We start from the raw sequence: 27,828 nt of genomic DNA on the forward strand, positions 1-27,828 counted from the left end.
ACAAATATTTTCCTACCCCGAGCATCTGATGCAAGAGCATTCTCAGTTGTGAGAACCATCTTGCATCACTTAGGAATAATTTATTTTAATTCCTTTAATTATAATTCCTACATGGATAATTAACAATATTTGGGGCCAAATTTTTTATTAAATATTTAGGTGATCTATTAATGTTGCAGAATTTTTGAATTGTGAGATAATATAGCAGGGACATATTAAAGTTAGAATTTCACATTGGCCATCTTGGTATTGGGGTTTTTGGGAGATAATTTTTTTTCCAACTCATTAATTCCTCCTTGAAAATAAGAATTCAAATTTAGGGTGCACAATTTGTGTTGACAAACCTTTTCTATTTTGGTTCCTAAATGTGAGGAGTGGGAAGACTAGTTGAACTATCATTTTTGGCAAGTTCATGAGTGGAGTTGGAAAATGCCTTTTGGGTATTTAATGTAATTTTGTCATGAATTTAATAATTTTTCCTTAGTGTGTTTGTGAACCTTTGCAGGTTACCAAAAATTTGAGTTAAGGAAATTGTGGGTAGAGTTTGAAAATGGCAATTTGTAACTTGGTCATTTTCTAAAAAGAGCAAGTTGAAGGAGAATGGTGTTGCTTTTGAGGAGAGATTAAAACCTCATGTTTTTCTAGTCTTAGGTGTGGTATTTCAGCAAAAAAAATATTCATGAGTCTATTATTAAATATTTGAAGGTTTCTCTTAAGGATATTGCAAGTTGAAGGTAGATAAGATGGTTTGGAGCTGAGTGTATAGTAAGGAATTTGATTTCCTGAGTTTGAGGATGGAGATGCATGTTGATGGGTATATTTTTGACTTGAAAGGTTGAGTAATTTCATGGTTGTAATTTTTTAATTTTATTTATGATTTGTTTCATTTTATTGATGATTGAGAGCCAATTTGGGTAGCAAGATGCATTAAAAGTGAAGTACTTATTATTTGTAGTTTCGTAATTGTGATATGCAAATTTAAATCAATTTTGTATTAGAGATTGGGGTTTTTATTTGCCTATATGTTTATCATGAAATATATTTGTAAATTTACGATGTTATTTGTTCATTTCTTGAACATTTGGATAAGATCAATGAGAGGTGGTTGTTGTTTTTTTGCATTTATTTGAGTTGCATTTTGAATGTGTTTTGGTTAGGAGAATACCCATTTTATATTATAAGTCAAATCTTTAGATGATTTGCATGTGCGTGTAATTGAGGATTTTTACCTTACATCATGCTCACATTATAGTGAAAGTACATTATAACATTCCTTGAAAATTTTCAACCCTTAGGATTGGATTTACTATAGACATCCAATCCAAAGGGTTGGGCTTGCATGCCAATGTCCAAATACATGTTGTCTACAAAATATAGAAAAAAAAGCCTAAATTCTTAGTGTAATTTCCATCTAATTTGCACATGTGTTAATGTTGATCAATAAAAACTACTACAATAATGTCAAACTCCCTCACCTTTCTAACCCTATAAGAATTTTTCTTTAAACTTTTATTTTTCCACAAACCTATAAATACCACTTTTAGTGTTATTTTATTTATTCACCTAAATTTGAAACAAATCCCATTTTTACATTCTATACTATATTCTATACACATAAAAAAATGACTTTTGACTAGTTTTAAAAAAATTAGGGGGAAGCATGCTCAACTTTTTAATTTTTAGATATGTCCAATTTAAAATTTAATAAAATTCTCCATTTATATAATGGTCAAATTTTGCAAAAAACACCATACAAATAGAGAGGAAAAGATAGAGACAACCTATACAGTATTTTGGGTTGATTCAAAAATGGTGTCAACAAAATCATCATCAAGTGGTTGGCCCTACATGGAGATGTCCCAAATCTTTTCCAAATTCCATTCTGATCGCATGCCCTTGCCCTTTAGGTGCGCCTTTCAATCCGCTCATCTCAAAGAAGCGTCAAAAATGCCAAATTAGTTTGCCTAAATAATATCCCCCTCAAGAGGAGAATCAAAAAGGCTATGAAGATGATAAGGTATTCCTACAAAATGGTCCTAGAAATAGAAGCCTGGATTTATTTCCTAGTCAAAATTAGAGTACCAAAGGGCTTCCCTTCAAACCAAAAGTACATTATGGACTTAAACCACGACATCAACCTCAAAAGGGAAGAAAAATCAGTCCTAGTTAAAGAAAGAATAAAACCCCAAAGCTACTAGGAAACATGTTTCTACACATAAAAGAAACCTAAACACAAATTAGCTTAAGTAGATATGGGTGCCTAAAGCCTCAACGACAAAAAATGAAATTACCTTCACAACACATGAGTGAAAGACCCAAGTAGAATCTAGAATCCAAATAGCATTTGGGGAAGATAACTTATCTTTGAAAGTCAAAGATTTCAGAGACCACACATTAATCTATAAGTTCTGGAATCTTGTTCCCAGCCATTCTATTCTATTTGATTAGATAGAGTACCATTGGGAAGGCATCGTATATGTATTCTTTATCTATTAAGAGCTAGGTTTTTTTGTAACTATATTTAACTCTAAACCAACCTGAGATGTTATTATTGATAAAAAGTCTTGGTTTCTTGATGGGGTAGACTTTCATACCCAACCTTGGATCCCCAACTTTAAGCCCTCACTTTCTCATATCAAATTTGTTCCATTTTGGATCCATCTCTAGTCTCCATCATTTAAAAATAGAGAGGAGAAAAAATTGAAACTTGTTAGCAAGAGACATTGTGTAGATCATCTATTGTTGTCATTGATGGAAACTCTAGTTAGAGATCCTATCCGTAGTTCATGATTTTTCTATATCGGCAGTCATAATGAAGATTTGGTTAAGTCTAGTGAGTTAGAATAGAGCATCTGGTAGAATGTAGTGTTTTGGTTGGTACTTCATTTATGTTAATATTTTGTGTTGCAAAGCTAGAGGAAGATAGTTAGATGTTTGGATTACCTTATTCTAGAATCTTAGGCTCCAATAATGATTGTCATGTGAGTTAGAAGATCCGGTGTACAGCTTTTTGGGTTAACGGTGTGGTATGATCATCTTGGATAGTTGATTGTTGTGTGGAATTGATGGAATAATTTTGGTGATTGTTTTTGTGATCAATGATGGTTATTTGACATTTGGCAAGTGTGTGGACAATTCTTTTTGGTCCGCATATGCATTTGAGTTCAGTTTGAGCTAACTATGTATGCATGTTTCATCATTTGTATAGTGTTCTTGAAGCTAACATGTAGAAGACCTAATTTCATGTTGTAGATATATGAGACTAATGGATATGATCATTTTGGATATTTGTGTGGATGTGGAAAGTGTGTGTGATTGATTGTGCACAAGTGGAGGATTTGTGCTCTGAAATATTGCAGAACAACAGAACAATGTAGTGCAGTAGAGCAATGTGAGATTAAGTGTTTTGTTCTTAACCAAAACTGTACTTTGGCATTTGTAGATTTTTTTTTTTTAGTTCATACATTCCAATTATCTTTTGTAAAAGATATTGTAATATAGTGAGTCATCCTAGGGTTGTAGCCCTTGGTATTTTGAGTAGTGAGCTCTAGGCAGTGTGCCTAAATGCATGTGCATTCCCAATGTAATATTTTTATAATCATGCAAAGTATATTTTTATTGTGGGTCTCATCCCCACCATGGTTTTTCCCTTGACCAATTTTTCCACATATAAAATCTTCATGTAATGGTGGTTTTGCTAATTGTTTTGTGTTTATGTATCTTTCATTTGTTCATTTGAATTAAGTGGTTGAAAGAACAAGTTAATAAAGTCAAAAATTGCAGAACATTGATTCACCCCCCCCCATCTCAGTGTTCCTTGATTCAAATAAAACCCTAGGAAATAAAATCGGTATATTCTTGAGAATGAATTACTCTTTTTTTTATAACCCTAAAGCCCCAATCCACTTTTGTGTGCTTTTAAAGACAAGCAAACCTTTTCCAGACACAATAATGATTCGGTCCAAGATGGGTATCTGGAAACAAGATATTTTTCTAGAAATCCCAGAAAATGTTTTCTTGAACTGACACATTAAAGTCCATCAAAGAAAGGAATTCCCAAATAAATATGGACTCTATAAAAATGAATTTAGAACTATTACTCAATGGCTACATCAAGAGTATTTTGAGATACAATCCAAGGATCAAGAGACACTACATCTCTTATTATTTCCTGAAATCTTGTCACTAGCACCAAAATCAAGCTCAAAAAAGAAGAATGGATTAACAAATCATAATGAGTGGGTAATATCTCCCAGTACCAAACACAAGGAAAATAGAACAAATTTTCTACTTCTGAACCCTAATTTGCAATCCCTATTCTCCTATGCATTGCAATCTTGGAATAAGGAAATAAATAAATTTCCCTTGACTATAAATACAAAAATAGGGAACTTACATAACATTATTTTCCCACCAATGAAAGTCCCCAATCATGATTCTAGGTGAAAAGCTAATGGGGGGAAGTGCTCCTCTTTTTTATGCAACACAAAAGGAATCTCAAATGCACCTATAAAAGACAATTGCAACTTGCCTAGCAAGTTATAGACAGGTAAGGATCATGTTGGTACTATAGAAAAGTTAATGGATCCTACATCACATGGTGTAGATTCTATTGGATTCCAACAAGAAATGATAGAATTCCTAGACAAAGAGATCTTAGAACATCAAATTACAAATTTACCTAATTTGCAACAAACAGAGTATGAGAAAGAAACAAGAATTATCTATTCAAAAAGTTTATCTCTACAAACACTTTGTAGAAAAAAGACTATAGGACCTCGCTACAGGAATAACCTTCCAAGTAGCCTCAAAAAAGTTAAGGGAGATTAAAAAAGGGGATAGAGACTTGGAAAAAGAAAAAGAATTTACACCTGAGGTTATAGAAGAGAAGTATGCAATTGATAAGGAAAATGAATGTCTGGAAGACATTCTAACAGATGGCCTGGGCTTTGATTTTTTCTAAACATTATTTATATCCCAGATGCCCAGATAAGAATCTACAACCAAGAAGACACCCAATAGAAGAGGAAGGAAATCATTAAGAACCAAAACATAAGAAGAAGTTGTAGTAGGGAACAATCCACTTTGTATCATCTTTTCTTTCACCTTCAAGGCAGAATCCTAGCTAACAAATAAAATAATAATGTGAATCCACTCCATCTTAGAGCAATCAAATCCCTTGTCTCAAAGAAAAAAAGTTAGACTTAGACTGAGAACATCTATTGCTCTTCTTGAAATCCATGAAAATATTATCTTTGAATATTATGGGTATCAATGTCCCTGACAAAAGGGGCCTCATCAAGCATCAAATTGATGTTTGTCAAGTAGACATAATTTTCATTCAAGAATCCAAGTTAGCCCTTGACCTGATCTACTCATTCTTTAATCATTGGAGTAGGTGGAAGTATACTTTCTCTCCAACTCAAGGAGCATCTAGAGGCCTGGTAATTCTTTGGAACCCATCTCATATCCAAATATAAGAAACCATCATCCTGAGAAACTAGATATTAGCTAAGGTATCTCCCTTTGACAATACATTTTGGATTTTAAATGTTTATCTAGACTATCATTAACATTAGATAAGGAGCATGTTTGGGGTATTTTATCTGACATTCTTGACCAATTGGAGAAGGAGAAAGTAATTTAACAGGAGACTTCAATTATTTGGTATCAATAGAGAAAAAGAAAGGGCATATACTCACTCCACAAAAGGATATGGAGGATTTGTTGCTTTCATTAATGATAATGCTTTAGTGCACCCAACTCATATAAATGGAAGACTTACTTGGACCAACCATAGGAAAGACTTCCAGCAAATAGCTGAAAAAGTAGACAGGTTCCTATTGTCTCCTAACTAGTTTCTTGAAAATTTTATCATATCTTCAAAAATTATGCCTCTCTAGATCCAATCATTATGCCATCTCATTATCCATTATGAAATGTGGGAATGATAATAAATTTAGCTCATCTTTTAAATTTGAGTTAATATGGTTCAAACATTAGCAATTCATCCCCCTCCTTCAAACTTGGTGGACTTCAGCTCCATACATTCAAGGATCCAAAATGTTTTAACTATGCAATAAAGTCCATTTTTTAGGGTTTGGAACAAACAAGTTTTCAAAAATTATTTAAAAGAAGAAGAAAAGGTGTTGAAATCTTTAGAAGAAATAAGTCAGCATATTTTTGCCAATATCATGGATATATCATCCTTCTGCAAGAATGGGTACAACTCCTTATAAGAGGAGAAATATATTGAAGATAAAAATATCAAGGACTTTGGCTAAAAGAAGGTGAGAAAAAATAAAAAATCCTTCAATGCATCCACATAGTTTAGTAAACAAATAAATTTTATCTTCTCAATCAAGGAGGCAACCATAAGGAAGTTCATTTCTGACAAGGAAGGCATAGATCATGAGGCAATTGTTTTTTTCTCAATCTTCTATCCAAGAAAAACCAAAACCCACGATCATCCTCAGTTGAGCATGACACTCTTGAATGTATTCCAATCCTAATAACATAAGAGGACAACTTATCATTGTTGAAATTGTTCACTTTAGAAGAGCTCAAAGAGGTTATCTTCTCCCTTCCACTTGATAAAGATCTAGGACCTCATGGCTTCATTGCATTATTCTTCCAAAAGAGCTAGGAATTTACTTGTCTTCATCATCTTCTTCAAGCTCTAGAGGAATCCAAAAAATCAAGTACCCTTCTTAAGAAATCGAATGTTACACATATAGAAATTATTCCTAAGAACACTAATCCAATTTCAATTTTTGAATTCAGACCAATTTCATTATGCAGCACCATTTATAAGATCTTTACTAAGGCCATCTACTTAAGACTCCAACCTCTTATTCTGAAAAGAATTTTAAAAGAGAAAGGGGGATTTGTTCTAGATAAAGAAACATTTGAGGGTGCCCTAGTAGTACATAAAATTCTCCACTTAGTCCACGTAAAAAGAATTCCATCCTTCATTGTCAAACTTGATATGATGAAAGCATATGATAGGGTAGATTGGCAATTTTTTATCCCAAGTCTTGAGAAAAAAAAATTGCTCCTAAATGGTGCGAATGGATACTTTCGTGCATATCAAGAGCTCAATTTTTAGTGCTAATTAATGAAAACCTAATGGGTTTTTTCAACTCTTCTCAAGGTATCAGACAAGGGGACCCTCTTTATTATCATGTTTGAGGATCTCAATAGGTCCATTAAATCTTCTCACAACAAAGACAAATGAAAAGGAATCCAAATTCTAGATTTACCAATATTTTAACCACCCATTCTCTCTTTGCAGATCAAAGAGATCATGGACAACTAAATCTCAATCTCAAGGCAAAGCATCAATCCAACTAAGTCAAAGATCTATTTTTTCAATATACCAAGCTCTCTACAAAACCAAACTAGGCAGCATTTAGGCTCTCAACCTGTTGTATTACCATGCCAATATTTAGGAAAATCCCTTTTTAATGGGGCCAACAAAATAACCTACCAGCTAAAAATTATCAACAACATCAAAACAAGTATCTCTTTATAGAAAGGGAGATGACCCTCTTTGGTTGGAAAAATTCTCTTGACTAAAGTAGTCCTCCAAGGCATTATGAATTACTATATGACAGTCCTTTAGGCCCACAAAACTATAATCCACAAAATTAAACAAATCATTTAAAATTTATATGCAGAGGAATTATTGATACAAACAAGAAGATTCCTCTCTCCCCTTTGCATTCCATTTGCAAAGACAAGAGGTTTGGTGTTGTAGGGTTACATAACCTAGAAGCCAAAGGGAGCCAAAATAGTTTGGAACATATACAACAAGCCTTATTCTAAATGGTTCCAAATTATGCAAGCCAAATATCTCTCCAACAAGAATCTTCACAATATCAAATCCTCCTTCAAGATTAGCAAAGTGCAATTTTTTGTGTAACTGTAGAGAAGTGATCACCCCTTTCCTTACATGAGAGATCAATGATGGATCCCAATCTCTATTCTGGGAAGATTCATAGAATGATCAACCTCTACTAAAAGCTAATCAAGACTGTCAATATGCAAGACAAACCCTATCAACTTTTGGGGGTTTTAAATTTTAGGACTACTTAGATGTAACAACTCCTATTTCAAATGTATTAAGATGGAAAGAGTTTAAAGATGAGACATTTTATCCTCAATAAATAGTTTCAATAAAAGAAATCATTTCAACTAGATTGATTTTACTTTCATCAAATATAGATAGACTTATATAGGCCCCATCAAAGTCAAGAACTACTCGGTTAAGCAAGGTTATAGTTTCTTTATGACTCAAGGAGAAATGATTGAACAAAAGAGAGCATACTCCTTTTGTTGGAATAATATGTTTCTTCCTAAGGTAGGTTGTTCCTCATGGATGGCCATTAAAAATAAAATATTAATGAGCTCAAGACTTTCCAAAATTGGGGGGCGGGGGATGATCCAACAATGTAGCGGTTATTTGTGAGCCTCCTTCATGGGAGGTCTTGGGTTTGAATCTGCTTGAGCCCCATGTGTCTAACACACAAATAATGGAGAGATAAGGTGATTCCTGGATGTGGAAGATAGGACAACACAAGGAGATATAAGTGTGTTAATGCCAAACAAATACAAGGACGAGGCCCCTCAAAAATGTGGTCTCACTGGTTCATAGCTCTAGTCAAAAGCAATTAGACTTTGGCCCATTACCAAACAAAAAAAAATACTTTCCAAAATGGGGATAACATAATAGTTCAAATTTTTAATGTGGAGTGTAATTTGAGGATGTGGATCATTTTTTTCTAAACTACCCTTTTAGTCAAAAATGTTGGGAAGACTGTACAACTTGAGTTGGCCTAGTGGTGGAGAATTTGTGCTCTTGAAATAGAGGTCACAAGTTCAAATCCCACAAAGGGGATAGAGTATGTACACCTTATCGGCTTTGGCCCATTATCTATCAAAAAAAAAAAAAAATGTTGGGAAGACATTATGTAGAAGTTAAATAGGCATGCTCCTTTCCCCAATAATATATGGGACCTCTTTTCAAGCTAGCCAATTTTGTATGCCACTTCTCTTTTTGCTAGTATTTGGAGAGTCGTCCCACCCATGGTGTTATGGTGTATTTGGTGGCAATACAACAAAAAAAAAATTAGATAGCAGTCCTCAAGTCCAGACCAAATTATATCCAAAATTGAATTAGTAACCATGGAAGCAATAAATGCCTATGTTTGTAATAACAATCTAAGATTGGCTCAGCCTTTACTAACTAGGATTCAAAAATAAATAAAAAATGGAAAGACTTAATGCTACCTTTCAAAGGAAGCCTTTTTCAAAACTAGAATTAGAAAATTGACAGGATCAATGTCTCATGGATCCCCCTCCCCCCCCTTGACAACTAGCTAAAACTAAATTTTGATGGTACATCCAAAGGAAACGTTAGTATTTCAAGTTGCAGTTGTGTGATCAGGAACCATAAGGGAAAGATGATAAAATTTGTAGCTTACACTATCCCACCAAGAACAAATAACATGGCAAAAGCATTAGCTCTCCTAAAAGAGGTCAATATGACTCGAGAATTATTGATCAAAAACCTAATAATAGAAGGAGACTCACTAGTTTTGGTTAATGCTTGAAGATAAAGATAGAATATAAATTAAAAAATTAGATACATTCTTCATCGGGTATGGAATATGCTTAATTCTTATGAATCAAATGAAATCCTTCAAAAATTTAGAGAAGGAAACAAAATGGTGGATTGACAAGTGCAAACAAGGGATGTGAACTACCACTACATGTGCACTACATGAGGAAATTTGGTTTTCACGTAATGATATTAAATCATGTCCAATTGGCCAAGAAATATTGGACAATGATTCAAAAAATAAAGCATGAGCTTGACCCTTCAAGTGTCCAAAATTATTACTCATATTGTTTATTATATGATCTCAACGATGATCAATCACTCTGCCTCCATGCCAAATTTTACTCCACACTTAATATGGTGACAAGGACACCTTCTCTTGAGAAATTTGCCCCAGATGTCAATGAGCACCTAGATCCCTTGTCGATGAGTTTTTCAAGATGACATTTAAACATGCCTTGCTAATGTACCCATCACGAAGGTACACACAATTCGGGTTCTCAATTAACAATTTCTTTTGAAGGATTAATATCATCAACTTGCAGGACATTCTCTCCCATTATTTGTGATGAGTAGTCACTCCACGTCCACTTCCACTTGTTGTTTTCTTGGCATGCCTCCTGTCATAGAAGTAATCTCACATACTTTGAAGTATTTCCAATTTAATGTGAATAATTATTCCACGGGCTTTTCATTTATGATAAGTCCTTCCCCACCCTCAATCAACCACTTCCTCATATCGAGCTATGATATTATACAACCCATAAAAGTCTTGCATGTGCGAGATTTATGGCTGGCATTTCCAAGGGGTTTTGCTTCTTGGTGGAATGAAAACGTGATACTTGCCATCGTTTCATGCCTTTCTATCTTCCCATTTTGGAAATGTCTATTTATTACAAGCATTTAGTTTTAATTTACAACTGCTCTCTACCATTTCCCATGACTCACTCTCAATCTTCTTGGCTTTCAATACACTCTTTGAATTCCCTTGTGCTTGCTTGTTGTAAGATGGACATCTCCCCCATTAACAAATGCACTTATCTGCCCATTCAAGAGGGTGAGTACCTAAAATCAGGAGAATTTTCCCTGGCAATGCCCAATAGAATCTTCATTATCCAATGCACCATGATTGAAAGTTCCATTAGGTGTGTCATAGGGAACCACATTCTAGATGCCTTTGCTTGCCTTTTGAATCCTGCACAAGTGGCTAGTATGCTCTTTTCCAACTCCATAGACCTCCTACAATCCTATGCCCTAGTGGTTGATCTTCTAGTAAATTATGTGGACAAAAGGACATTCCCTCGTAACACCCTTGATGTTTCTATTAGGGAGGATGATCTTCGTTATGGAAAATCCCTAGTTGGTGGAATTTTTTAAGAGGCAAGAATTTCTCAAAAAAAATGTATATCTTTGTGTCTACTTTGCATTGAAGAGGTATTTATTTGTGAAAGATGAGAGGGAGCTAAATACCACTCTATCTACTCACAAACTAGATTTGTGGACTCACTTTTGCGATAAGGTATTTGACTAATACCATGCCTTCTAATGGCTCTTCACACATCAAAAGTATATGTTGTCTCACCCATACAACCTTCTGTAGACACCTAAAATTAATTAAATTAATATTTATTTAATTTAAGCCTGTCAATATAATTACCTAGTTTAATTTTGTTAATCCCCTTCTTCTTAAGGTTAATTAAATCAAATTTAATCAATCTAATCACTATAGTCCAATAATTAATTTATCAATAAATTAATTATTTCCCCGTTCTTCTAAAGTCACCTCAACCATTATTTCTTCTAAAAACCACATAGTTAATTAATTTTAATTAATTAACCTAACTAAAGAGATTCCTACAAATAACTTCTTATAATCCTCACTTAGCCTAATTAATTCTTCCTTAATCATACTTATCATTATTCTCCAATTTCATATTCCTCCACTCATTCTCTCTCCTCATGTCAAATCCTCCTAACTTTCCCACTTGCACTCTAATCACTCATTAAGCCACCTAATCGATCCCCTTAATCATTTGCACATCCCTAATCACCTTGATCCTTTCAAAGAAATTCAAATTCTTTGAATCTCCCCATGCACTCTCTTCCCAAGGAATTTTTAATTCCTTTATCCATTTAGTCTTCCCACACATCCTCTTATTTTGGAATTTTGAATTCCCTCTTCCTTGCCCCAAGGAATTTTATATTCCTTTTTCTCTTCCCAATGTACTTAGGAGATCTTCCCCATGAACCTTGAGAGGTGTGGAGACAAGAAATGCCTTTATGGAATATCTCTTGAATCCCACACCTTGTCCTCTCAATCCATGTGCTCCCTCTCAAATGGATCTCAACCCTTCATCCCAAAATCAATCTTGGCCATTCATTTTGGCCTCCTCCAATCTATAAATTTGGGTCTCCTCCCCTCATTTCCATATCCACTCTTCATACATTCTTATGTTGTCCATTTCATCCCTTGATGCACTCCCATCATACTCTCATGTTGTCCATTTGAGGATGAAAATAACCTATCATGCCATCATAATGGCAAAATCTCTCCATAGTCAATCCATATCCATCATCATTCAAATCCAAATCTAATCCAAATCTACTAATCTTGTTGTGTGTGGAGAGAAATCTACATCCCATCTTGGAGCCAATCTAATCAAGTGTAGCATTTGGGTGCATTCCACTTCATCAAAGGCTCAATTGGAGGAACAAGAGAGAACTCTCTCTCTTGCAAGGTATAATTGTGTTGTTGGTTTATGCTTTATTTGGATTTCTTATGATTATTTGTACTTAAACTAACAATCTAACCTTGCATGGCTTTTCTATTGCTTCATTATTGCACGCCTGGTGGGACCCACATCCCTTTCTAACCATTTTTGTGAGTTATGGTGATTTTTTAGCTCGTAGATCTATGCTTCAATGTGCCTACCTACAAATCAATGCGTCTAAATCTCTACTTCGGCGTGTGCGCATCCTATTCAGCGCGCCCACTTCAAATTTGAATTTTTTTCTAACCCCGCCTTTTTTTTGCAGGCTACGGAATGATGTGAGCGCTACAACCTCAATGCAAGCGTCTTAATTTCCTGACCCCCTTCTTTTTTGCAGACTGCGGAACAGCGCATCCGCCTTGGTTTTGGCATATCCGCCCAGTGTCTTTTGACACTTTATTTTGAACTTAGATTTTATTTATCTTTGCTTTCTACTAATTGAAAAACAATCAAAACATCTAAAAAGACTTTAAAAAGAATAAAAACAATTCTAGCATAGCTCTTTAATTCGGTTTTTTATCAACTTTAGGTGTCTTAATCAAGTTTTTTGGGCTAATGGCGGATCAATGTCTGCGCAGATGAATTAGTGCATGTGCTTCTGGTTCAGCGAATCCATTGAACCCACAAGCCTGCTCATTTTTTAAATGTAAAATTCAAAATTTAAACTTTTTTCTTTTGGCGCCTGCACTCACGCTTTAGTGCATGCGATTTGAGATCAATGTTCTCACTATAGTTAGTTTTAAATTAAAATTTCAAAAATTCAAAAACAAATCAGCTTTTTATTTCTCTTAGTCGTGCGGACCTCCTTCAATGCCTGGGTAGTCAGATCAGCGCTTGCATAGGCGTCGTGGCACATCTGCCTATGGAACAGCACCTGGGATGTATCCCTTAGGGATTTAGTTACTGATCAATTTTTGAGTTTTACAGGTCTACACTGTTTGCCCAAGATCAGAAACTGAGACTACTAACTCATTTTTTTTGCAGCACGTTTGACGAAGACATGTTCTTTCCACTAGTTTAGATGTTTTTCATGTATTTTTATATTATCAAAAACTTACTTTTGGCCTTAAAATATTACAATTGTCTGTCTCTTTTAGAATAGTTGCACATTTTGATTTTCTAAAGGTTAAAGAACATCATGTATTCCATGTCCTATTTTATTTCGATCACATTCTTTTACCTTTAGAGGGTCTGCCTTCCTGATTTGCCTGGCACTTCGCATAAGCATTAGTGAGAGGGGAACGACCCAAGTGAGTACGGCTGAACCCAAGCATTCCAACTCACTATAATTAAATCGCCTTTTGAGATGCAAATCTTGGAAGATAGAGCTATCTGAATTTACTCTCATATCGAGCACTTTGTAGGGCCCTTGAGGTCTAAACCATGCTTGTGTGACTACTATTATTCTTGGTACTTTGTTGGGATATAAGCCTCAATCATGCTTGCACGACTACAAAGGATAGTCTTTGAATGGAAACCCTTACTAAGAACTCTAGGAATAGAAGCTACCCGGTTCACCTCCGAAAGGTGGATAATCTATGTGCAAGGGAGATAGTAACTCCCCCAAGAGAGTTGCCGTGTCGTGCCCCCATTAGTGTTTGGAGTCAGTTAATATGGCGTTGAGGATCCATTGTGTGAGACTCAGCGGTCGTATTCTGATTAGGTATTGGGTGTGTGCCTGAGTCAACAAGCAAAGGTTTTCCTCCTGAGTCGACTTCCTAGGATAACATGTTGTGCTTGAAGTCTCTATTTGCGTCAATGGCTAATGTGATTTCTATGTCTTCTTTCCAAGAGTATAATTAGTATAAAGCCCCAACCCCTTCAAATTCCACCGTGTCATTATCAAACCTCTATTTCCCTCATCATCATCTATATCAAATCCCTAATCCATTTTCATCTATCTAGACAATCATCAATCCCAACCAATATCTCTATTCTATCATTAATCCAATCTGGGGTAACCTTCCCCTTCTTCTTCATACCCTCAATCCAGTCTTCCATAATCATTTTCATTCCATCCTCGAGGACTTAGCACGTCAACCTAATCAAATCTCCAAAAATCCCAATCAATCAATCAATATTCCATTAATCCAATCATCAATCATCAATCCTAATCCAAACTCAACACTTTGTGAAATTTTGATTTAGACCTTTATCTTTAATCAATCATCAATTGAATTTTTGTGCTTGAGAAAGAATCTCCCCCAAGTACATTTTCTTAATCATCTGGGTTGATCAAAACCCTAAATCCTTTGCCCTATTTTTCTTAGGCATACAAGTCCACCCTAAGTAGAAGAAGGCTTAATCATTTGGATTTGTTGTTGTATTTTACTTAGACACGCAAGTCCACCCTAAGTAGAAGAAGGCTTAATCATTTGGATCCTTCTACCCTATTTTTCTTAGGCATGCAAGTCCACCCTAAGTAGAAGAAGGCTTAATTATTTGGATCCTTTTGCCCTATTTTTCTTAGGCAAGAAATTTCACCCTAAGTAGAAGAATGCTTAATCATTTAGATCCTTTTTCCCTATTTTACTTAGGCACGTAAGTCCACCCTAAGTAGAAAAAGGTTTAATCATTTGGATCCTTTCATGCCTCACTTAAGTCCTAATCCAAGGGCTAAGGTTTCATTTTAATCCAAATCATCCAATCTGATTAAATTCAACTCAATCCAAGCAAATCAAATCAAATAAAATCAATCCATCAAGCCAATCTAAAGTTGTTGATTCCTAGTCCTCATCTTCATCTAACATCATCTCATTACTTTTTTTATCAAATCTATCCAATCCCAACTTATCCCCCCCATTCTCAGCATTTTGAGGTCACATGGCTACCCAAATCCATATCCAAACTTCAAAGCTTGGTATGATAAATGCTCATGGAAGTTCATGGATCATCCTATCAATCATCCACATCTAGCTCATACATCCCTCAAAATTATCAAACTTTCACCTATCCATGTCTCCCATCACAGCCCATTTACCAAGTCAATCCTAGTTCATCTTGCATCTCTTATCCTTCTCGGTCTATTATAGCATATATACTATCCATGAAACTAGATGCATGAAACAAGCATCATGTGTAGTCCCCCCATCTTCTTGTACTCTACACTTGGGGGCAAGCTTCATCCATGCTATCCTACCATCTACATTATCCATATCCATTATCCTCTATCCACATCATATCTGAGTCCATCCTCCTTTCCTATCTTTGGTCTTGACTATCCTATCCATATCCTCCATCTCATATCCCTCGTCTTATCCAAATTCATCCCTCATTCCTACCTTTGGTCTTGATCTTGTCATTGGTCCCCCTCCATTTATCCTATATCCACAAACCAATCCTATCATATCATATCATATCATATTCCCCATCCCATCCAATCCTATTCAATCCCCCTCCCTTTTTATCCAATCCATTTATGACCCCCATCACACTGATCTTTTCCCATCTATTTGAGCTTATACTTACTCACACGTAATCCAAACACCCATCCATACTATGTAAATCAAATCAAAGCAGCAATCCCCTAACCTAGAGATCCTACACACCATCTTGTCTCTTGCATCTATCAATCTATATGTACCCTACCCATTCGGATGCATCCTTCCCATGTCTAGCAGTTTATCCAAATCCATCTTTTTGCCCATCGAGATGTATCCTTCCCATGTCTGATAGTCTATCCAAATCCATGTCCTACTTTTGGCAAGAGATATCAGTTGGTCATGTGCATGTTGTTCACATGATTGAGATTTTCGCTTTCATTTTTATCTTGTGTCCCAAGACTGTACCTGTTCAGGGCTTCCTTGATCATCCTATATCTCAGCATGTCTTGGTTGGTGTATAATAGGGCATTGTTTTTGTGGTATGGCATGTTTTATGGTTTCTCTTATACGATCCTATAGTCTCACATTTACATCATCATCGATGTTTGTGAACCTATGTACATAGAGATACGTATTGTTTGAGAGTCTAGTCCATGCCTCGGATATTCAAAACATCTTGATTCCTATAATCAATGATGTGGATAATTTATGGAAATATCAAAACTAGATTTTCTCTCCACATCTACACAACAAGAAATATCATTCACTCCAATTCATGCAATCATCCCATTTCACCCATTTATCTTGGAAACTCCAATTTATTCATTTATTCCCTCTTTCATCATGTTCATTCTTTCATTATTTAGTCTTCTAATCCATTTCGAGAGAACACTCATGTTCTTAGAACCATCATTTCCTCTCAAGGGGGCATACCACTACCTCCTCGTCATCTTTCCTCATTTCACCTATGACTGAAGCATCATGTTGCTAGTCCTTATTCTTTCCATCCACTATGTTTTATTCTTCTTTGATATAACATCACTTCATGATGCTATATTAAAGAGGGGAAAAATGTAGACACCTAAAATTAATTAAATTAATATTTAATTAATTTAAGCATGTCAACATAATTAACTAGTTTAATTGTGTTAATTCCCTTCTTTTTAAGGTTAATTAAATTAAATTTAATCAATCTGATCACTATAGTCCAATAATTAATTTATCAATAAATTAATTATTTCCCCATTCTTCTAAAGTCACCTCAACCATTATTTCTTCTAAAACCCACTTAGTTAATTAATTTTAATTAATTAACCTAACTAAAGTGATTCTTACAAATCACTTCTCATAATCCTCTCTTAGCCTAATTAATTCTTCCTTAATCATGCTTATCATTATTCTCCAATTTCATATTCCTCCACTCATTCTCTCTCCTCATGTCACGTCCTCCTAAATTTCCCACTTGCACTCTAATCACTCATTAAGCCACCTAATCAATCCCCTTAATGATTTACACATCCCTAATCACCTTGATCCTTTCAAAGAAATTCAAATTCTTTGAATCTCCCCATGCACTCTTTCAATTCCTTTGTCCATTTAGTCTTCCCACACATCCTCTTATTTTGGAATTTTTAATTCCTTCTTCCTTCCCCAAAGGAATTTTATATTCCTTTTTCTCTTCCTAATGTACTTGGGATATCTTCCCCATGAGCCTTGAGAGGTGTGAAGACAAGAAATATCTTTTTGTCATATCTCTTGAATCCCACACCTTGTCCTCTCAATCCATGTGCTCCCTCTCAAATTGATCTCAACCCTTCATCCCAAATCCAATCTTGGCCATTCATTTTGGCCTCCTCCAATCTATAAATTGGGGTCTCCTCCCCTCATTTCCATATCCACTCTTCATACCTTCGTATGTTGTCCATTTCATCCCTTGATGCACCCCCATCATACTCTCATGTTATCCATTTTAGGATTTAAATCACCTATCATGTCATCATAATGGCAAAGTCTCTCCATAGTCAATCCATATCCATCATCATTCAAATCCAAATCTAATCCAAATCCACTAATCTTGTTGTGTGTGGAGAGAAATCCACATCCCATCTTGAAGCCAATCTAATCAAGTGGAGCATTTGGGTGCATTCCACTTCATCAAAGGCTCAATCGGAGGAACAAGAGAGAACTCTCTCTCTTGCAAGGTATAATTGTGTTATTGGTTTATGCTTTATTTGGATTTCTTATGCTTATTTGTACTTAAACTAAAAATCTAACCTTGCATGGGTTTTCTCTTTCTACATTTTGGCATGCTCGATGGGACCCATATCCCTTTCTAACCATTTTGGTGAGTTTTGGTGATTTTTTAGCTCGCAGATCTCCGCTTCAACGCGCCTGCCTACAAATCAGTGCATCTAAATCTCTACTTTAGTGTGTGTGCATCCTATTCAGCGCACCCACTTCAAATTTAATTTTTTTTCTAACTGCCTTTTTGTCACAAGCTGCATAATGACGCAAGTGCTATGGCATCAGTGCGAGTGTCATAATTTCCTAACCCCCTTCTTTTTTGCAAATTGTGGAACAACGCGTCCACCCAGTGTGTTTTGACACTTTATTTTGAGATTAGATTTTATTTATCTTTGCTTTCTACTAATCAAAAAACAATCAAAACATCTAAAAAGTCCTTATAAAGAACAAAAAAAATTCTAGCATAGCTCTTTAATTTGGTTTTTTATCAACTTTAGGTGTCTTAATCAAGTTTTTTGGGCTACTAGCGGATCAATGCCTGTGCAGGCAAATCAGCACTTATGCTTCTCATTCACTGAATCCACTGAACCCAAAATCCTGCGCATTTTCAAAATTTAAACTTTTTTCTTTTGGCGCCTGCACTCATGCTTTAGTGCATGCGATTTGAGATCAGCACGCCCACTATAGTTAGTTTTAAATTCAAATTTCAAAAATTCAAAAAAAATCGGCTTTCTATTTCACTTACTTGCGCAGACCTCCTCCAGTGTGTGCATAGGTGGATTGGCGCCTGCGCAACCATTATGGTGAGTCCACCTATGGAATAGTTGTGTTGTATCCATTAGGGATTTAGTTACTGATCAATTTTTTAGTTTTGCAAGTTTGCACCATTTTCCCAAGATCAGAAACTGAGACTACTAACTCATTTTTTCTACAGCACGTTTGATGAAGACATGTTCTTTCCACTAGTTTAGATGTTTTTCATGTATTTTTAGATTAGCAAAAACTTACTTTTGGGCTTAAAATATTACAAGTGTTTGTCTCTTTTAGAATAGTTGCACATTTTAATTTTCTAAAGGTTAAAGAACATCATGTATTCCATGTCCTATTTTATTTCGATTGCATGCTTTTACCTTTACAGGGTCTACCTTCCTGATTTGCCTAGCACTTCGCATAGGCATTGGTGAGAGGGGAATGACCCAAGTGAGTATGACTAAACCCAAGCATTCTAACTCACTATAATCAAATTGCCTTTTGAGATGAAAATCTCGGAGGATGGAGCTATCTGAGTTTGCTCTCATATTGAGTACTTTGTAGGGCCCTTAAGGTCTAAATCATGCTCGTGTGACTACTATTGTGCTGGGTACTTTGTTAAGCTATAGGCCTTAATCGTGCTTGCGCGACTACAAAGGATAATCTTCGAATGAAAACCCTTACTAAGAGCTCTAGGAATAGAAGCTACCTAGTTCACCACCGAAAGGTGGATAATCTTTGTGCAAGGGAGATAGTAACTCCCCCAAGAGACTTGCCATATCATGCCCCCATTAGTGTTTGGAGTCAGTTAATACGATGTTGAGGAGCCTTCGCATGAGACTCAGCGGTCATATTCTGATTAGCTATTAGGTGTGTACCTAAGTCAGCAAGAAAAGGTTTTCCTCCTCAGTCGAATTCCTAGGATAGCATCTTGTGCTTGAAGTCTCTATTTTCATCAATGGCTAATGTGTTTTCTATGTCTTCTTGCCAAGAGTAGAATTAGTATAAATCCCCCTCCCCTTCAAATTCCACCTTGTCATTATCAAACCCCTATTTCCCTCATCATCATCCATATCAAATCCCTAATCCATTTTCATCTAACTAAACAATCATCAATCCCCAACCAATATCTCTATTCTATCATTAATCCAATCTAGGGTAACCTTACCCTTCTTCTTCATACCCTCAATCCATTATTCCACAATCATTTTCATTCCATACTCGAGGACTTAGCATATCAACCTAATCAAAACTCCAAAAATCCCAATCAATCAATCAATATTCCTTTAATCCAATCATCAATCATCAATCCTAATCCAAAGTCAACACTTTGTGAAAGTTTGATTTAGACCTTTATCTTTAATCAATCATCAATTGGCTTTTTGTTCTTGGGAAATAATCTCCCCCAAGTACCTTTTCTTAATCATTTGGTTGATAAAAACCCTAAATCCTTTGCCCTATTTTTCTTAGGCACGCAAGTCCACCCTAAGTAGAAGAAGTCTTAATCATTTGGATCCTTTGCCCTATTTTTCTTAGACACGCAAGTCCACCCTAAGTAGAAGAAGGCTTAATCATTTGGATCCTTTCTCCCTATTTTTCTTAAGCATGCAATTTCACCCTGAGTAGAAGAATGCTTAATAATTTGGATTCTTTGGCCCTATTTTGCTTAGGCGCGCAAGTCCACCCTAAGTAGAAGAAGGCTTAATCATTTTGATCCCTTTGCCCTATTTTTCTTAGGCACACAAGTCCACCCAATGTAGAAGAAGGTTTAATCATTTGGATCCTTTCATGCCTCACTTAAGTCCTAATCCAAGGGCTAAGGTTTCATTTTAATCCAAATCATCCAATCTAATCAAATTCAACCCAATCCAAGCAAATCAAATCAATCCATCATTCCAATCTAAAGTTGATAATTCCTAGTCCTCATCTTCATCGAACATCATCTCATTACTTTTTTTATCAAGTCTATCCAATCCCAACTTATCCCCCCCATTCTTAGCATTTTCAGGTCACATGGCTACCCAAATCCACATCCAAACTTCAAAGCTTGGTATGAGAAATTCTCATTGAAGTTCATGGATCACCCTATCAATCATCCACATCTAGCTCATACATCCATCAAAATTATCCCATTTTCACCTATCCATGTCTCCCATCCCAGCCCATTTACCAAGTCAATCTCAGTTCATCTCGCATCTATTATCCTTCTCGATCTATTATAGCATATATACTATCCATGGAACTAGATGCCTAAAACAAGTATCATGTGTAGTCCCCCTGATGGGGAGGTATCCTCCTAGAGAGTTAATTCCTTGTTTAAGGGAAGTCAGGGGTTATCCAAGTGGGCTTCATTTATTGACCTTCTGGTCTACTAATCAATTAGACACCTCAACTCTCTAAGAGTGCACCCAATCCAGATGTGCTCACTAGTTGATCAAGCATGGTTGAGATTCACAAGGGTAAATCCAACCTTACACTCTAAAACTCCTAAAAAGTTCTTGTAGAGGTTGTAGTAGGTATTTCGGATGTTTTTCAAGGAAAATCAATTGGTTTTGAGTGAGGGTTTCATTCTTTTCCCCATTGCTCCTTCCTTTTCCTATTTTCTAGGCCTAGTAGCCCTAGAGCCCCAATTAGCCCTACCTAACCATTTTTTGTGGTTTTTCTCCCAATTTCTCCAAAGACCCATACAAAATCTTTATTGATCAGGATACCCTTTCGGAAGTACTTTCCAATTTTTGAATTTAGGAATCTCAGTCTGACCGTACAAGTACGAAACCTGAGAAATGATTATTTTAGGTGGTTTTGGGCTCATTGGCCTTTCAATGACCTCCAAAGGAAAATAAAAGATATATACACTATACAAAGGTTCCATGGCTCAAGTCCCAAGGGCTATTGAGAAGAACTCAAGGGACTTCAAGCTGGAACCATGTTTGGGCCTCTCAAACCCTTACTCAGACCGAGTGCTTGCAAAATTGAAAACTTAATTCAAACCTACAAATAAACTAACCAAATTTCTTCCTGAACACTAAAATAACATGTACAAAACAACACACAAAGTAAAGCAATGCAATCAATCCATTAAGTACGGATTGTTGCTCTAATTCTTGAAAAATGCAATGTAAAACTTCAAAAATGGTCACAAAATGTATTCCAATCAACTCCAGGCATTCAATGACCTCATTGTATTCTTTCTCAAAGCTTTTATATGCCATTTTTTCCTAACTACCTCTCCATCAGTTTCCTAACCAACCCTTTGCTCAAAAATGCAAAAAGTTGCTCAACGTTGTAAAAAGTTGTCAAGCAACTTTGACAACTTTTGCCAAAAAGTGCATTTTTGCCTTACAGGCTTTGTTTTCTCTTCCAAACCATCTAATATGACTAAAAACCATTACATTGACATGTCCCAATGCCAAACAAGGCTATTCAAGGCATTTTTCATCAAAATGCAAGATTTTGCCATTTTAGGCTTGCAAGGCCTTACAAGCCAAAATTGAGCAAATGCATTGTCCTAAGGACATTCAACCTACCAAAGCATTACAAAAACATATTAAGACCTAAGAGAAGACTCTTATTCACCACTCCAAACCAACCTATGAACAAACACACCAAAATGAAGAAACTGGACTCAAAACTAGGTGCTCCTACACCATACTCCCCTAAAGAAAAGAAGTCAAGTGACTCTTTGAGGCAGCAAAGAAAATGGAACTCCATGCTTAGAGAAGTCTACCTTAGGTATCCAAGTAGCCTTTGATGCTATAAGTTTCTTCCACTTGACCAAGTGCTCCATGTAGGTGGTATTCCTTGTTTTCTTCAAAATTCTAGAATCTAACACCTTCTCGGCTTGGGGAATGGGTGCAGCTGGTAATGGCAGGTCTGAAAGTGCTTGAGAGACCTTTGAAGCTCTACTATCTTCTTCTAGAAGTGTTCCCTTATGCTACACCAAATCTTCCACATTGAAAATGGGTGACAAATCCATATCACCGGGTAAGTCTACCTTGTATGCATTGCTACCATGCTTGGCCAAAACTTTGCAAGGACCTATCCTCCTCATCTGAGGCTTACTAGGGACACATATCTGTCCTCCTTTGAAAAAAAAGCCATCTTGCAAGGTGTAATCTCCATATTCACTATGAAAATGGTTTCCAAACCCTTGGCAAACCTTGTAGGCAGCAACAAAATCTTCATCTTCTTCATACAAATTCTTGAAGCCATCCACTCCAATGCTTTTGAGCTGCACTTCTTACACTGTTAGTAACCTCCTACTCAATGCATCAGCTACCTTATTACATTGTCCTTTCTTGTGTTTGATGGTAAAGGTATATGACTACAAATACTCCACCCATTTAATATGCCTATGGTTTAACTTTTCTTGTGAATTAAGAAAGCTAAGAGCTTGATTATCAGTGTAAACCACAAATTCCTTAGGTAGCAAATAATGCTACCATTTTCTAAGTGATTGGACAAGTGCATACAATTCCAAATCATAGGAGGAATACCTTTTCTTTGCATCATTGAGTTTCTCACTGAAGAAGGCAACCAGTCTATTGTCTTGACTCAAAACTACTCCAACCGCTATGTTGCTTGCATCACATTCAATTGTGAAGAGTTTGCCAAAGCTTGGTAGGATAAGTACTGGTTGAGTAGCCACCTTTGTCTTTAGGAGATCAAAACCTCTTTGTTCTTCCTTTGTCCATACAAACTTGGTTCCCACACCTCCCTTGATTGTTTCAAGCATGGGTGCACATATTTCACTGAACCCTCTGATGAACTTTCTATAAAACTGAGCCAAGCCATGGAAAATTCTCACTTCACTTGTTGTCCTAGGTGTGGGCCAACTGATTATGGCTTCCACCTTAGAGGTATCCATCTTGAAATCACCTCTTGAGACTACAAACCCAAGATACACCAATTCTTGTTTCATAAACTCACATTTCTCCAAATTGATGGTTAGTTGTTCATCACATAGTTTACTCAAGACAATTTCTATATGCTTAAGATTCTCATCTTTAAACTTGCTAAAAATTAAGATGTCATCTAAGTAAACAACAACAAATTTACCAATGTATTCCTTGAGTACTTCATTCATGAGTCTCATGAATGTGCTAGGGGCATTTGTGAGTCCAAATGGCATAACAAGCCATTCATAGAGTCCTTCAGTAGTCTTGAAGGTTGTCTTCCATTCATCACCCTCCTTTATTCTGATTTGGTGGTAACCACTCTTAAGATCTATCTTAGTGAATTATTCAGCACCTCCCAAACAATCCATCAAGTCTTCAATCCTTGGGATGGGAAATATGTACCTGATAGTAATCTGGTTTATGGCTCTAGAGTCAATGCAAAGTCTCCTAGTACCTCCCCTCTTTGGAGCCAAAACGATGGGTACTGCACATGGGCTAATGCTCTTCCTGATTAGACCATTATCTAGGAGCTCTTGTATTTTCTTGGCTATCTCCTTATTTTGATCCGGTGTCATTTTATAAGTTGCCTTATTGGGTAAAGAAGCTCTGGGTATAAAGTCAATTTGATGACTTATGGCACATTGAGGAGGCAATGTAGTTGGTGTTCCATCACTAATGATGTCTTCAAACTAATTTAGAACCTGTTGCACTTCTTTAGGAATGCTCACCTTCCTCTCCTTTCTATCCTCTTTTGGCTTCACAACAATGGAAAACCCCACTCCTTCTCCCTCCTTGAGTGTGTTGATGAGCTATTTCTCACCAACTAGTAGCACATTAGGACTTTTTGATCTGCCCTCTACTTGGTCTCCTATGGACTGGATTTTGTAGGTGGTTCCATCTTTTTGGAAGGTATAAGCATTCTTCTCCCCATGATGCATGGCCTTTCTATCAAACTGCCATGGCCTACCTAGGAGTAGGTGGCAAGCATCCATGGGCAAGATATCACATAATATTTTGTCTTTGTAACCTCCAATGGTAAACTCAACCCAAGTTTGTTCATTTACAAGAACATGTTGCCCCTTGTTGAGCCATGTAACTCTATAGGGATAACTATGTGGTATTCTTGGCAAATTGAGCTTACTCACCGCTTCCTCTGAAACTATGTTGTCTATGGATCCTGAATCCACTACCACTCTACATACCTTTCCCATGATCTTACATTTTATTCTAAACAAGGATCTCCTTTGGCTAGGTTCCTCCTTAACCGGTTCTTTGATCAAGACTCTCCTTATCATGAGGTTCTCTCCAACCTCTGAATCCAAGCTTACTTTTGATGCCTTCATGTTTGTTGCATCCTCTTGAGCATAATTTACTCTCCTCTCACCTCCTTGGGATGAAGGAGACTTCTCCGGGTACCTACAGGCCGGGTGTCCAAGTTGATAGAAGTTGTAGCACTTCATGGTGGCAAAATAGGACCCTCTTCCTGATACACTAGACCTTCCTCTACTAGAGTTGCTAGATCCCCTTCCTCTATAGCTGCACTTGCTATTGGAATCCCCACTTTTCTCAACCAACTTGGATTCCCCTTGGTATCTTTGGTCTACACTTCTTCCACCAAAACTACCTCTCTGACCTATGCCATCTCTTCCCCTACCTCTGCCTCTATTGCTTTGTTCTTATTTCTTCTTGCTCTTTTCTTCCACTCTTAGTGCCAACTGATAGCACTTGTGCACGGTGTTGCAACATAACAAGCTTAATTCCTCTTGAATATTCCATCTCAAGCCATTTAAATATTTGGCTACCTTGATGTTCTCATCCTCTACTACCTTGGATCTCAAACACAACTTCTGAAATTCCTTAGTATAGCTGCTCACATCCAAGTCTCTTTGCCTCAAATTTTCTCTCCTCTTGTGCAACTGGATTTCATAATCTTCAGGGATGTATGCCTCTTTCACCTTGGCTAGCATGCCCTTCCAAGTAGCTATGGGGTTCTTGCCCTCTTTTTGCCTCTCTTCTTGAATAAATTTCCACCAAGTCAATGTTGCCCCTCTCAATCTAGACTTGGCCACCTTCACCTTGTGTGCCTCACTGATTCCATCACATTCAAAGATTCTCCAATCCCTCTATCCATTCCAGGACTACCTCAGGCTCCATTTTTCCACAAAAAAGTTGCACTCCTTCTAGGGATTTTCCTCCTAAGGCTTTAATTGCTTTAAGGAAAGGTTCTTCAAGTAGAATAGGGTCTGGTTCAGGAGTCCTATCCTCTTCTACAACTTCTTTGCCCTTCCCCTCATTGACCTTGATTGTCACTTTCTCAGTTTTATCTTCAACTGTATCTAGTTTGCTCTCCAGTTGTAATAATCTTTCTCTAAGGAACCTATTTTCTTCTTCTTAGTCTTCTACCTTCTTTTCTACCTCTACATTGGTCACCATCCTTAAACTATTCTCTCCTATTGATTCAGTTTTTGTCATATGTTGGCTTCTTCCCAAATCTTGGAAGCTCTGATACCACTATGATGGGGAGGTATCCTCTTAGAGAGTTAATTCCTTGTTTAAGGGAAGTCAGCTATTATCCAAGTGGGCTTCATTCATTGACCTTCTAGTCTACTAATCAATTTATACACCTCAACTCTCTAAGAGTGCTCCCAATCCAGATGTGCTCACTGGTTGCTCAAGCATGGTTGAGATTCACAAGGGTAAATCCAACCTTACACTCTAAAACTCCTAACAAGTGCTTGTAGAGGTTGTAGTAGGTATTTGGGATGTTTTTCAAGGACAATCAATTGGTTTTGAGTGAGGGTTTCATTCTTTTCCCCATCACTCCTTCCTTTTCCTATTTTCTAGGCCTAGTAGCCCTAAAGCCCCAATTAGCCTTACCTAACCGGTTTTTGTGGTTTTTCTCCCAATTTCTCTTAAGACCCATACAAACTATTTACTGATCAGGATACCCTTTTGGAAGTAATTTCCAATTTCTAAATTTAGGAATCTCAGTCTGACCATACAGGTACGAAACTCGAGAAATGCTTGTTTTAGGTGGTTTTGGGCTTATTTTGGTCTTTTTCCAAGGGTTAGGTGTCTTCCTTGATCTACCACACCTCCAAATTCACACATATGTTCTGCCACACATTACTTGTTCATCCCAAACACTTTGCACTCCAACCCTTCTCATTCCTGCAAACACTTGCACAATCTCATTCATTTCCTAACCGGGCTATGACTGAGATCGCCTAGGAAATGATGCTCATTGGCCTTTCAATGACCTCAAAAGGAAAATAAAAGCTACATACACTATACAAAGGTTTCATGGATCGATTCCCAAGGGCTGTTGAGAAGAACTCAAAGGACTTCAAGCTGGAACCATGTTTAGGCCTCTCAACCCCTTACTTAGGCTGAGAGTTTGCAAAATTGAAAACTCAATTCAAACCTACAAATAAACTAACCAAATTGTTTTCTGGGAACTACAAGAACATATACAAAACAACACATAAAGTACAGCAATTCAATCAATCCATTAAGTGCGGATTGTTGCTCTAATTCTTGAAAAATGCAATGTAAAACTTCAAAATTAGTCACAAAATGTATTCCAATCAACTCTAGGTGTTCAATAACCTCATTAAATTCATTCTCAGGGATTTTATATGCCTTTTTTTTCCTAACTACCTCTCCATCGGTTTCCTAACCAACCCTTTGCTCAAAAATGCAAAAAATTGTCAAGCAACTTTGACAACTTTTGCCAAAAAGTGCATTTTTGCCTTACAGGCTTTGTTTTCTCCTCCAAACCATCTAAGATGACTAGAAACCATTACATTGACATGTCCCAATTCCAAACAAGGCTATTCAAGGCATTTTCCATCAAAATGCAAAATTTTGTCATTTTAGGCTTACAAGGGCTTACAAGCCAAAATTGAGCAAATGCATTGTCCTAAGGAAATTCAACCTACCAAAGCATTACAAAAACATATTAAGACCTAAGAGAAGACTCTTATTCACCAATCCAAACCAACCTATGAGCAAAAACACCAAAATGAAGAAATTGGACTCAAAACTAGGTGCTCCTGCACCACCTCCCATCTTCTTGCACTCTACACTTGGGGGCAAGATTCATCCATGCTATCCCACCATCTTCATTATCCATATCCATTATCCTCTGTCCATATCCTATCTGAGTCCATCCTCCTTTCCTATCTTTGGTCTTGACTATCCTATCCATATCCTCCATC

Source organism: Cryptomeria japonica, chromosome 11 (genome assembly GCF_030272615.1).
Source record: "Cryptomeria japonica chromosome 11, Sugi_1.0, whole genome shotgun sequence".
In the NCBI taxonomy this organism is placed as follows: domain Eukaryota; kingdom Viridiplantae; phylum Streptophyta; class Pinopsida; order Cupressales; family Cupressaceae; genus Cryptomeria; species Cryptomeria japonica.